We start from the raw sequence: 10,373 nt of genomic DNA, 5'->3' as shown, positions 1-10,373 counted from the left end.
CACGTGTAATCTACGTACATAGTGGAAGACGTCTCATCGCGTAGTGTAGCCAGTTTTTTTACTGGCTGTTTAGAACAACAGTTGGGGTCCCCCATGCCGAAGTTAGAGTATAGATAGATAGATAGATAGATAGATAGATAGATAGATAGATAGATAGATAGATAGATAGACAGATAGATAGATAGATAGATAAATAGGAAACACACCTGCTCAAATTAAAAAAGGCTTTTCTTCAATTAAACCATACTTTCGTATGCATAAAATGTAGAATGATTAGTAAATGATAATGGTAAATTCCAATTCACAACATGGCCTGATTTTAATGAACAGATATTAATAAAGTGATTGTTTTTTTTGCCTTCATTTAACATAAAGCCAAAGATAATTTGGACATTTAAACATAAAATGTATAATTGCTTTTCAATTATTTTAGAACAGCCTCTACAGAAAAACAGGGCCAAGTGCTTACACTACTGAAGGAAGTGAACCTTGTGCCTGATATTTGAAGTGCACTTTTCTCTGTCCTTTAGCAGGGTGTAAGTCAGTACACTGGGCCTTTAAAAGGCTGCAAAGTGTCATCTGCACCCAACATTGCTGAGTCATTGGGTTCAGACTGCTTTTGTAACCTCCACTCAGCAGGGATTCTCATTGGCTTCAGACTCCACGCAGCAGCAATTCACGTGGTTGGCTGCCAGCCCTACTAATCAGTTTCTTTCCACACAAAGGTTTTTCTTAAAGGGACAGAAGAGATTCTCTTCCTGTACCTGATGTACGGATGTCAAACTAATGTGTAACTTCATTTACACAGGTTTTCTCAGTTGTGGTCCACAAATGGGAAATAGCAGAGGATGAATAAGATTAGACTAATGTCAAAACAGTTTTTTTTAGGCTAGGCTACCAAACTCAAAACGCCACTCACTTTGTTCTTCTTCTTCTTGTGTACACTAGTTCAAATCGCTATTCCTCTGTTATTCATGAACGAATCGGGCTGAAATTTATGTATGATCTATGGATGTGTACTCATCGATGCTCGGAGCCCCAGGAGGCCCCAAAAAAAAAAAACTAGAAAAGTCGATTTGCCTTTATTTGCAAGTCAAATATTACGACGGTTGGTGGTACCGAATCATTAACACATACTGTATCAATAAATAAAAGGGGCCCATTACCCCGTATGTGTCACGGGAGCACCAGGGTCACCCCCCATTTCCAGTAATTTCCAAATTTATGGGAACAGAGTCTTGTAATATATCCTTTCAAAGGTAATTCACTGTAGATTACAATTATGCCTCACACAATTTGATTAGGGGCCTGAGGGGCCCACTTCGCTTTTTTAAGCAATTTTGACTTAAGTCGTTTTCTCATTTATTTGCGAGTCAAATATTGCAACAGTTGGTGGTACTGAATCATTGTGACATACCAATATATGAAGGGGGCCCATTACTTCATATGGGCCATGGGGGCACCAGGGGGCTCCCAGGAGCGCAATTCTTCAAATGACTACTCCTTCATTAATGCTCGTTGAATCGGGCTATAATTTGACATGGACATTCTATGAGCGGATGTCAAGAGCCTTTCCAAGACATTTTTAATAGGTAATTCCGGTAATTCCTAAATTTATCGGAACATGGTCATGTGATATATTGTTTCAAAGGCAATTCAACGTAGATTACGATTTTATGTCGCACCATTTCATTTGTTTTACTAGGTGGAACGGAGTGATTTGACTTCATTCTTGGGAAGGTGGTACGTGCTATTCGGCGCGGAGATGTTTCACGGGCTCGGCCGTAGTTCATCAGAACTTGCTTAAGCAGTGATTAACAAGTACTGTATGTCCTTTAAAATCATGACACAAAAACAACACTTTATCTACCTCAGAGGACATTTAATGAAACAAACAAACATACTTAATACGCATTATCCATGGTGCTAGCATTAACCAAGTCCCTGTGATACAACTAGGAATAACCTTGGTGTGGTTGCCAATTCGATGCTAACAAACTAACAACCAAGTAAGTCTACTTGTCAAAATTTCTCCAATAGATGAGAAATCTTTCAACTTCTAGCATGGTCGGCCATTGTATAACAACATTACCTTTATTGAGACTAATCTTACATAAAAATTGGATGAGGTTCTCTTTAATCATGGCTATGTTTAGACTATTTCTAAACATAGCCCTGTCATTTCGCCTGGTCACTACAAACTCAGAGGGCCCGATATGACCAAAGCTCACAGCAGGAAATAGGGTAACACTGGGCACTGGTTACACCACTCTTAGGGCAGTTTCTTCATAAGGGTGATCAGGGCAATGCCCTACCAAAGGGGAAAAAGGAGTTTCTATCTTATTCTTCCACAGTGTGACAGGGCTGTGATAGTTCTAGTTTGTTTTGTTTTTTAAAGCCAGTTGTTAAAAAAACATGTAAGTGCGGCTACTTGGTGCCAATTACTAAATCAGTGTGCCTCTGTATATATCTGAGCCCATTTTGTGATGCAAGCATCTCGCAACCCACCTCTGCCCCAACCACTCCAGGTCAGTATGTATCCAACTAACTGGGTGTCATTTTTTTGTCATTAACATATGCTCTGATTTGTCCCAGGGGTTTCTCCTAACCGCTCTCCTTGCTTTAGCCTTTGACTCGGGCTTAGGGAAGGTCAGGGAGGAGTGCTCTCCCTACCTCCAGCTTTCCACATAAGCTCGTGGAAAGGGCAAGGAGGTCCCGGAACAGACCCATACCGTCAAACATACAATTGCATGCATATCTATGTAAAGCGCTCAAAGGCGCTATACAAATCCTAATGCACATTTATTGGAAATAAATAATTTATTTTGACTAAAGCGGTCCTGACTGAACTACTTTAAAAAACTCTAAATAAATACTTTTAATGATTATGACTTATATGTCTTCCCCTTTGGTAAAGCAAGCATATCCGTCCATGTTCAAAGATATCTGAAGGTAAACTGATTCACAGTTTATCTCTCTGTTGATCTTCATTTGTAGAGCCAAGTTATTTTAATTGGTTAAACACTCCTGGATGTAACTTTTCCCTGTAGCCGTTACATTTGGTATTGCTATGTAAGTTGACCAGAAAATAACAAGATGTGGCAATTGTTCTGCTGCCTATTAATTTTCTTATATTACGGGTCACCTTAGTCATCATTAGAATGTTTGCCCCCCCCTGAGAAATTTGTCAGGATTCGCCACTGAGTTTTAAAGCATATTGTTTTTGCAAATTTTTACTATGTATGAATTCTCTTGAAGTTTTAAATACCAGGAGTTTCAAAATATTCAATATAACAATGAAAGAGTCAAAAGCCTAGCATGCAGCACACAGAGAACAGCTGATCAGCTGCTGTAGTTGGTCATTCAACTTTATAAAAGCTGACCATCAGGGAAACACATGGACAGGAGTGGTTTAGGAGAACTAATGGGAAGTAATGTGGTAAGTCAAAACTCTTCTTTGGTTTATCTGTTCTCCCAGCTGATCATTTACAAACAGTCCAAAGGAAGCACTAATTGCTTTTCAGGCAATTCTTTGACAGTTGTAGCATTTGTAGTACTGGGACCCCATTTTGGTGATATCAAAAAAGGGAAACACTGGTTTCTATGTCCTCCCCATGATGCAACTCTACGTCTTGGTGGCATTTGGTACAACCAAGTAGATGTTCACTCCTTGTGCCTAAGAGTGCTGTGTTTTGTTCAGTGGAATTAGGTTCTGTTTGGTGAAACAAGTAGTCATTTTGCTCAGCTTTTATTTTTTATATACAGTTGTCTTATTTAATGTATTTATTGATGTGCCACCATTCAGGATTTTCACTATGTTACTGAATCACATGCATTGCCATAATTCTGTAGCTGAAACTGGAAGTCCAGATAGCACACTTCTCCTACAGGATCTAGTCAAAAACTCAGGGCCTTGTTCTGATCCAACATGACGACCATTTTGGCGTATCCTCTGCAGTCTAGAATTCTGAGTTTGTTTCTGACTATTCGAGCACTCAAACAGAAAGTCATTTACCAATTGATGTTTGTAACCATGATGTGAACAATCTTTGTGCCCAGCAGAGGTGGCAGCTGCCTCATGAAAAGAAATGATGCTATGTACTCCAAGAGAGGTGATGAAAGTGTAGAAGAGGAGGAAGACAACAACACTGAAAATGACGGTGCTGTACTTAAGCCACTGTGCTAATAAGCACAACAGGAACAACAACAGTATATTCCCAATTCATGGTTAATGGTTTTCTAAATAAAACATTGCCACACAGAAGGTCCCTCATGCTATTCTTAAGGCTGATTAATCCATTAATCTTTCAGACTCGTAAAGTGAACAATGCACACCATGGAGAAGTCACCGATCTATCACTGGGTTAACACACACACCAGGCCTGTGCAACTACAATATGTTAAAGGTGCAATACGTGAGATTTGCAAGGAATTTCTGCCACCACCGGTGGCATATGACTGAGTAAAACTGACACTTCCGCCATATCCAGTCCTGACCACTGAATGAACAGGTGACAATATTCTCTGCGACCTCCCGCAAATGTTTTTGGCGGGCCCATGCGGTCCAATGTATATCGTCAGCTTTACATGTGTGATGCGTTCATGAGTGAAGACGTTTCAGCAGTTGTTTTTTAGTTGTAAACCTCACGGGTAGCACACCGTGGCACATCACTGAGTAAAACCGACACCTCCTCCATGTCACGTCCTGACCACTGATTGTACAGGTGACAATATTCTCCACTACACTCCCAAATGTTTTCGGCGGGCCAATGCGGGCTGATGTATATCGTCAGCTTTACATGTGTGATGCGTTCATGACTGAAGATGTTCAAGCAGCTATTTGTTAGTTGTAAATCTCACGGGTAGCGTACCGTTTATCTGTTTGATGGATGTTTGTTACCAGAGATAGTGTAGTTCAGGGACTGCTCTGCTGCAAATAGGCTTATACTCACCCAACCGGTGGAAAAAAGGTACTACGGATTGGCCGGGCCAGCAATATTTATTAATGTATATATAACTATGTAGTCTCAAAAAAAATCACGACAGCTAAGGACATGTTTCTTAACACTCAAATTGTTATTTGAGGTATTAAAGACATAATTAAAAGTTGAAAATTCGACATATTATTATACATCAATTTTATATAGCGCTTTTCTGGGTACTCAAAGTCACTTTACAATGAAGGGAGCAGTGTTGGGGTTCGGTGCCTTCCTCAAGGACACTTCAGCAGTGTACACCTTTAAAGTGAAAATGTACCTTCTGTGAGATTGTACCCAAAGGACACACCCTGTCTGGGTAGGTTTCAGTCAACAGAAACAAAGACAATCAGACAAAAACAGTTATCCCAGGGGGGAAACAGACACCTCACAGAACTGTAGAGTCGACCACGTGAGAAGGTTAGAGGATTGGCACATTGGTTTTCTGCATTTTGTGAGCATGTGGTTCTTGTCCAGCAGCATGAATGAATCACCACACAGTAAAAAAGGGAATAGGAACAGTGTCAATGTGTGACAGTGAGTTTAAAGTAAATTAGAACAAAGGGAGTTAACATATTCTGCACAACCCCACCCTGCCGGGTGTTTGTCAGAGCACAGGGTGGGTTTAGATAAAAAGTTATTTGTCTTGTTTAATTATGACATGAGCAAATACAAAAGAATGCAAAACAAGATACATGCAAACAGCAGCATTTAATACTCTATGTTTATTCAAATACTCCCACAGTTTTAAAAATTCAAGTTTAGATATCATTGATTCTTATTTTGGATAAAGCCAAAACAAAAAAAAGAGTTCCATAAAAGGAAAAAAGAGAAAGCGGCAAGTGCTGAATCATGAGCTGTTCAATTAAATTAATGTTATTCTGTAAAAAAGCCGGTTTAGAAGAAAAAATCATAACAAACCTCAAAACATAAAAGTTGAAACTAGTTTTAAATGAAGAATCAAATTCAGTATTCCATACAAAGTTCTAGTTTTTCTGGGACTGTACCTGCCTTTCACCGCGCGCCTCTCGGCGGAGCGGGTGAAGACGTTCAAGCCATGCCTCACGCTGTTTGAACCGGATAAATCTGTTTAATTTAGATTATGTCTTCGATTACTTGGGTTGATGGCTTCGGCCATCCTCGTGATCTGCGTAAGGGGAAGCCTGTCACTAAGCAACACCTGTCACACTGGGTTATGGAGGCTATTGCTTTGGCTTATACGAGTCAGGGTCTGCGGCCACCTGAGGGTCTGCGTGCACACTCAAATCGGGGTCTGTTCAGGACATTTGTGCGCCAGCGAGTTGGCCCTCACCTCTCACGTTTACCCACTTTTACATGCTGGACGTCTCCGCTCCGTGCGATTTTACTGTCCTAATGTGTACAAACTTCTGCCCTGCGGGCTGGTCTTCGCTCGATAAGCATGTGTGCAATATGGGAGCTACCACATCCCATAGAGAGACATCTCACAAAATATTTTGAAATAGAACTTTAGGTTACTTACATAACGCCGGTTCTATGAGTAAAATTAGTGAGATGTCTCACCAGACAACCCTTCTTGCTTGAACGAGTGAGAAGAGTGCTTACTTTGAATGAGGTGTGCCCATTCGCCTCCTCCTCTTATAGGAGGTGGGAGTGTCCCTGGCGGACGGACACATTTCACCAGCCAATCAGGATTGGCAGAAAAATGCTTCTGAGGGCTGCTGATGTGAGTGCATCTCATAGTGAGACACCCCACTCATGATACACATAGAACTGGGGTTATGTAAATAACCTAAAGTTTAGGGAAAGCTTGGGTTAAGTAATCCATCTGACTGTGCTTTTCATGCTGTTCTGAGAAGTAACAAACACAGCGACTCCTAAAATAAGCTATAAATATATACATCTCAGAAATATGGAAAATTATTTTAAAAAAGGACACTGTTTGACTGTACTCAATGAACAATATTAAATACTTGTATGACGTGATTTGTACTGTGATTGTAAAAATAAAAGTTAAAATATATATATCTCGATAAAAGCGATAATGTTATTTTCTATATCATCAAAATAGAAAACTTGATAGATCTTGAATCACGATATATTGCCCAGCTCTACTACAGTGAACTCCAGTGTATTTGTTATGTCAGTGTCTATTATGATGTTGTCTATAGATGACTAACATTGCACCAATGGAAGTTAATGAGCCACCACAAGAAATAACTTGACTTTATTTATTCTTTTATTTGTAACCTAGTTATTCTTGCCTGTAGGTTGTTGTCATCCCAAGGATCAAATTGGATTTTCTGATGGGTCAAATTTGGCCAACAAACCTTATTTTGGACACTCGTTTTCATCTGGTTCATCTGTATAAAAGTTATTAATACTTACTACATAACAGTTAACAAAACCATCATAGGCTAGCTTTGGAAACGCCTCCCATAGGCGGAAGCCTTCCTATTGGTCACTTACTCTAAGCCCCACCTTATCACACACACACGCAGAGCTCTTGTCTTCTCATTGGTTAATGTGGCTGCTCGTCATGCTGCGTACGTGTTGGGCGTCGGCGGTGAGTTTTCCGTTTGCTCTGTGATTGGCTGCTGGTCAGCGGTGACGTCACAGTCCTGCCAGCTGATCGCAGTGAGAAGCCGGTTTGAAGAAGGGCCGGAGAGAGGAGCGGTAGGGTGGGACCGAGCGGCCGGACACGCACACTGGACCCTTTATTCATCCATCTGTAACCATTTGTTCTATTCCAGGTTTTAAAGCGTAACACGGGGGAAGCAGGAGGCGGCGGTCCCCATCGGGCTGAACTTGCGGTGTTTCCTTTGAAAGTGTCTGGAGACAAAATGACAGAAGAGAGAGTTAAGGTGTGGCTGAGGCTTTTCTCTTCATGTTAAACCCTGAATTAGATCAGAAAACCCTTCAAGAGCCAACCATTCATCAGCATATACTCCTCCATCTATCGTATCTCAAAGAGGACATTCACACCGTTTCATTTTGAAGACATTACATAACTAATGTAAAGCCATTTTGATGCGCGCACCTTTTTTTTTCGTCTTCTTCTTTTGTTTTGTTTTTTTCCTCCACCCGATCTGGGCTTTAAATGAACTGTCAATTCGCACAGCCAACGTGTTCCTTTTGGTAATTTCACAGCGTGTGTGTGTGTGTGTGCTTTCATAAGTCAGTGCATTTGGGCGGACGTGGCAACTTTACAGTAGACAGCAGCAGTAGCAGCAATGAGTGCTACAGGCAAACAGGGCGTGGGGTAGAACCGGGCTAATAATCCTCAGATGTCTCCCATGCTCGCTCCATATCAGCCTTTTCTCTTGTCCACAGTGACCAATGATGGCTTGAATCGCTGGATTAACGCCAAACAAAAGTAAGAGCGCTTGTCTGGTACATTTTTGCAAACTTTTTTTCAGTCGAGGTGACGTTTAAAAGCTGCAGAAAGGATCGGACAGCTGTGACACCACAGAGGTTTTTTTTTGTTTTTTTTTTTTTTACATTTATTTTAACTGTTTTTAACGCTGTGTCTATGCGCGTGACGGTGATCTGATTGAGGCCTGTATAGATTCCCCCCCTCAGCGTTTATCTAAACAGATAGTTTGAAATAATACACATCCATCAGACAGCACAGGTTGAGATGACTTGTTTTATTATAATTATAATAAGTATTATGTCACATTAATCTGCACTTGACTTTACCTGAAGGAGTCCTTTTCCTTGGTGTTACGCGTTCACAGCACAGTAGTAACTGGTTGGTAATTGGGTGCACACACACACACACACACACACACGCACACACACACACAGAGCCTGATCCCGGGAAGTCTCATTAAGATAAGCTTTAAATCGAGAGGAACGCAGATAGAGTGAATTCCTTAAGGCCCCACCCTTTGCAGCGCAACATTGATGTGGAGGGACTTCCTCCACCTCCTCCCCTCCCAGTTTCTCCATGAGCGTCATTCGTTTCCTCTTCTTCTAACTAAGCTCGTCTCATGCTCATTTCTCCTTCAGTTTTTTTCCAGGTGTCTACCTCCAAGATCTTCATTTCCGGACCTGAAATCGAAGCATCAAAAAATGTTAATCCAGGAATTTACAGAAGCCTTAAAGTGAGAGGTAAGGTGTGGATGACTCAGTGAAGCTCGTCCAGATATTATATTTGAACGTGCCATGTCAGTCTGAACTGTAGAGTGGGTAGATGTATCTCCAAACTGTACAAATGTCCTTACTTTTGCTGTTTTTTGGAGGCTTATTGAGAGCAAATATTTAGGCTACTTCTGCTTAGTGAACCTGTTGCAAGTTTAGTTTAGACTCTGCCCTCATTTTTAGAAGCTGTAGTGGCTTGGTATGTGTTTATGCTATCTCACATTTTTCCTGTAAAGAATACAATGGGTTGAATGTCAACACGTTGATATGTATTATCTGAACTTCTGTCCTTTTTTTTTTTTCTCCCTTTCTAACTTGAGATTTGGTGAAATGGCACGTCCTAATGCTTGTGTAACCACTGCCCTGTCTCCACCTGCTTTTAAGTGAGTCATTGTCTAGTTTGGTTCATGTAGTCTCTGCTTTTTATGAGCTTTCGAAGCTTCTAATTAATCACCCGACGTTTGTGCAAATCATGACTGCATCTTTCCTTTTCCTCATTATTCCGCCACTTTAAATTCAAGATCCGATCCCTGCGTATTTTCCTATGCGTAGTGTTTCTCCCACTGTCATCCTCGCATGCTTCAATTGTGAATGAAAAACAGTTAGTTGCATTGGCCTCACGTCAGTCTTTTTTCCGCCCCAAAAGAGAACCCAGCCCATTGAAGGTATCTTCTCCTTGCCTATGACTGGTAAATTATGCATGATGCTGCGGTCCCACACAACATGGATTATCAAACTGCAATCAATTTAATGTCCAGGCCCAGGACTGTGCTTTTAAAGAAAATTATCTCTCGGTGCCGATTGTCCTACCCACACTTAACGCAGGAAATGCAGAGTTGTTGTAGTTGGTTTAAATTTTTGGTTTGTGATAATTAATTTACATTCTCTCAGAATAAGGTTACAATAATGCAGCATTCTTAGGCTACTAATCTAAAAGAAAAGTAGGTGTAACATGTAAATTTAGTGGTTCTGAGCATATTTAAGGTTAAAAAAAAGCATGACTTGAAGTCAAACAGTGTTTAATTTGACTTCAGGAATAAGATAAACTGTATCTAGTGGATATTGGCCAAGTACAGACACTACTCTGTTCTTCCCTGAAACTGTGAAACATCCCCCCCTTCCTTTGGCCTTGTATTCTATATTCTCTTTGGCCTCTTGCATGAATGTTTGCTTTGTCTAAGATCTGAGTGTTGAGCCACACTGGACTTACCTATGCATGTGTGTTGTTGTTCAGCTGGCACCGGAGTTATCGCTGTGTTAATTTGTTCAATA

The 10,373-nt window shown here is 40.8% G+C and overlaps 1 protein-coding gene and 1 long non-coding RNA gene across 9 annotated transcripts in view; one reads left to right on the top strand and one right to left on the bottom strand.

The window, feature by feature from the left end:
- Positions 1–7,495: 7,495 nt before the first annotated feature.
- aipl1 (aryl hydrocarbon receptor interacting protein-like 1) overlaps positions 7,496–10,373 on the top strand; it is a 43,239-nt gene continuing 40,361 nt past the window's right edge. For 3 of the 8 annotated variants that reach the window (XR_003675367.1, XR_003675368.1, XM_028464859.1), the window contains exons 1-4: positions 7,496–7,631; positions 7,709–7,819; positions 8,970–9,071; positions 9,422–9,484. The gene's annotated coding sequence lies outside the window, so the exon portion shown is untranslated. Of the gene's footprint in view, positions 7,632–7,708; positions 7,820–8,086; positions 8,332–8,969; positions 9,072–9,421; positions 9,485–10,373 lie in introns of those variants that run through there. The other 5 variants (XR_003675366.1, XR_003675369.1, XM_028464860.1 and 2 more) reach the window with 3 other exon arrangements.
- LOC114474494 (uncharacterized) overlaps positions 8,889–10,373 on the bottom strand; it is a 43,197-nt gene continuing 41,712 nt past the window's right edge. Inside the window, exon 3 of the long non-coding RNA XR_003675371.1 lies at positions 8,889–9,011. This is a non-coding gene — a long non-coding RNA (uncharacterized LOC114474494). The remainder of the gene's footprint in view (positions 9,012–10,373) is intronic.

This window comes from Gouania willdenowi, chromosome 13, assembly GCF_900634775.1.
Source record: "Gouania willdenowi chromosome 13, fGouWil2.1, whole genome shotgun sequence".
Taxonomy (NCBI): domain Eukaryota; kingdom Metazoa; phylum Chordata; class Actinopteri; order Blenniiformes; family Gobiesocidae; genus Gouania; species Gouania willdenowi.
The sequence above is the reverse complement of the archived record's forward strand: the minus strand, read 5'-3'. Positions and strand labels throughout refer to the sequence as shown.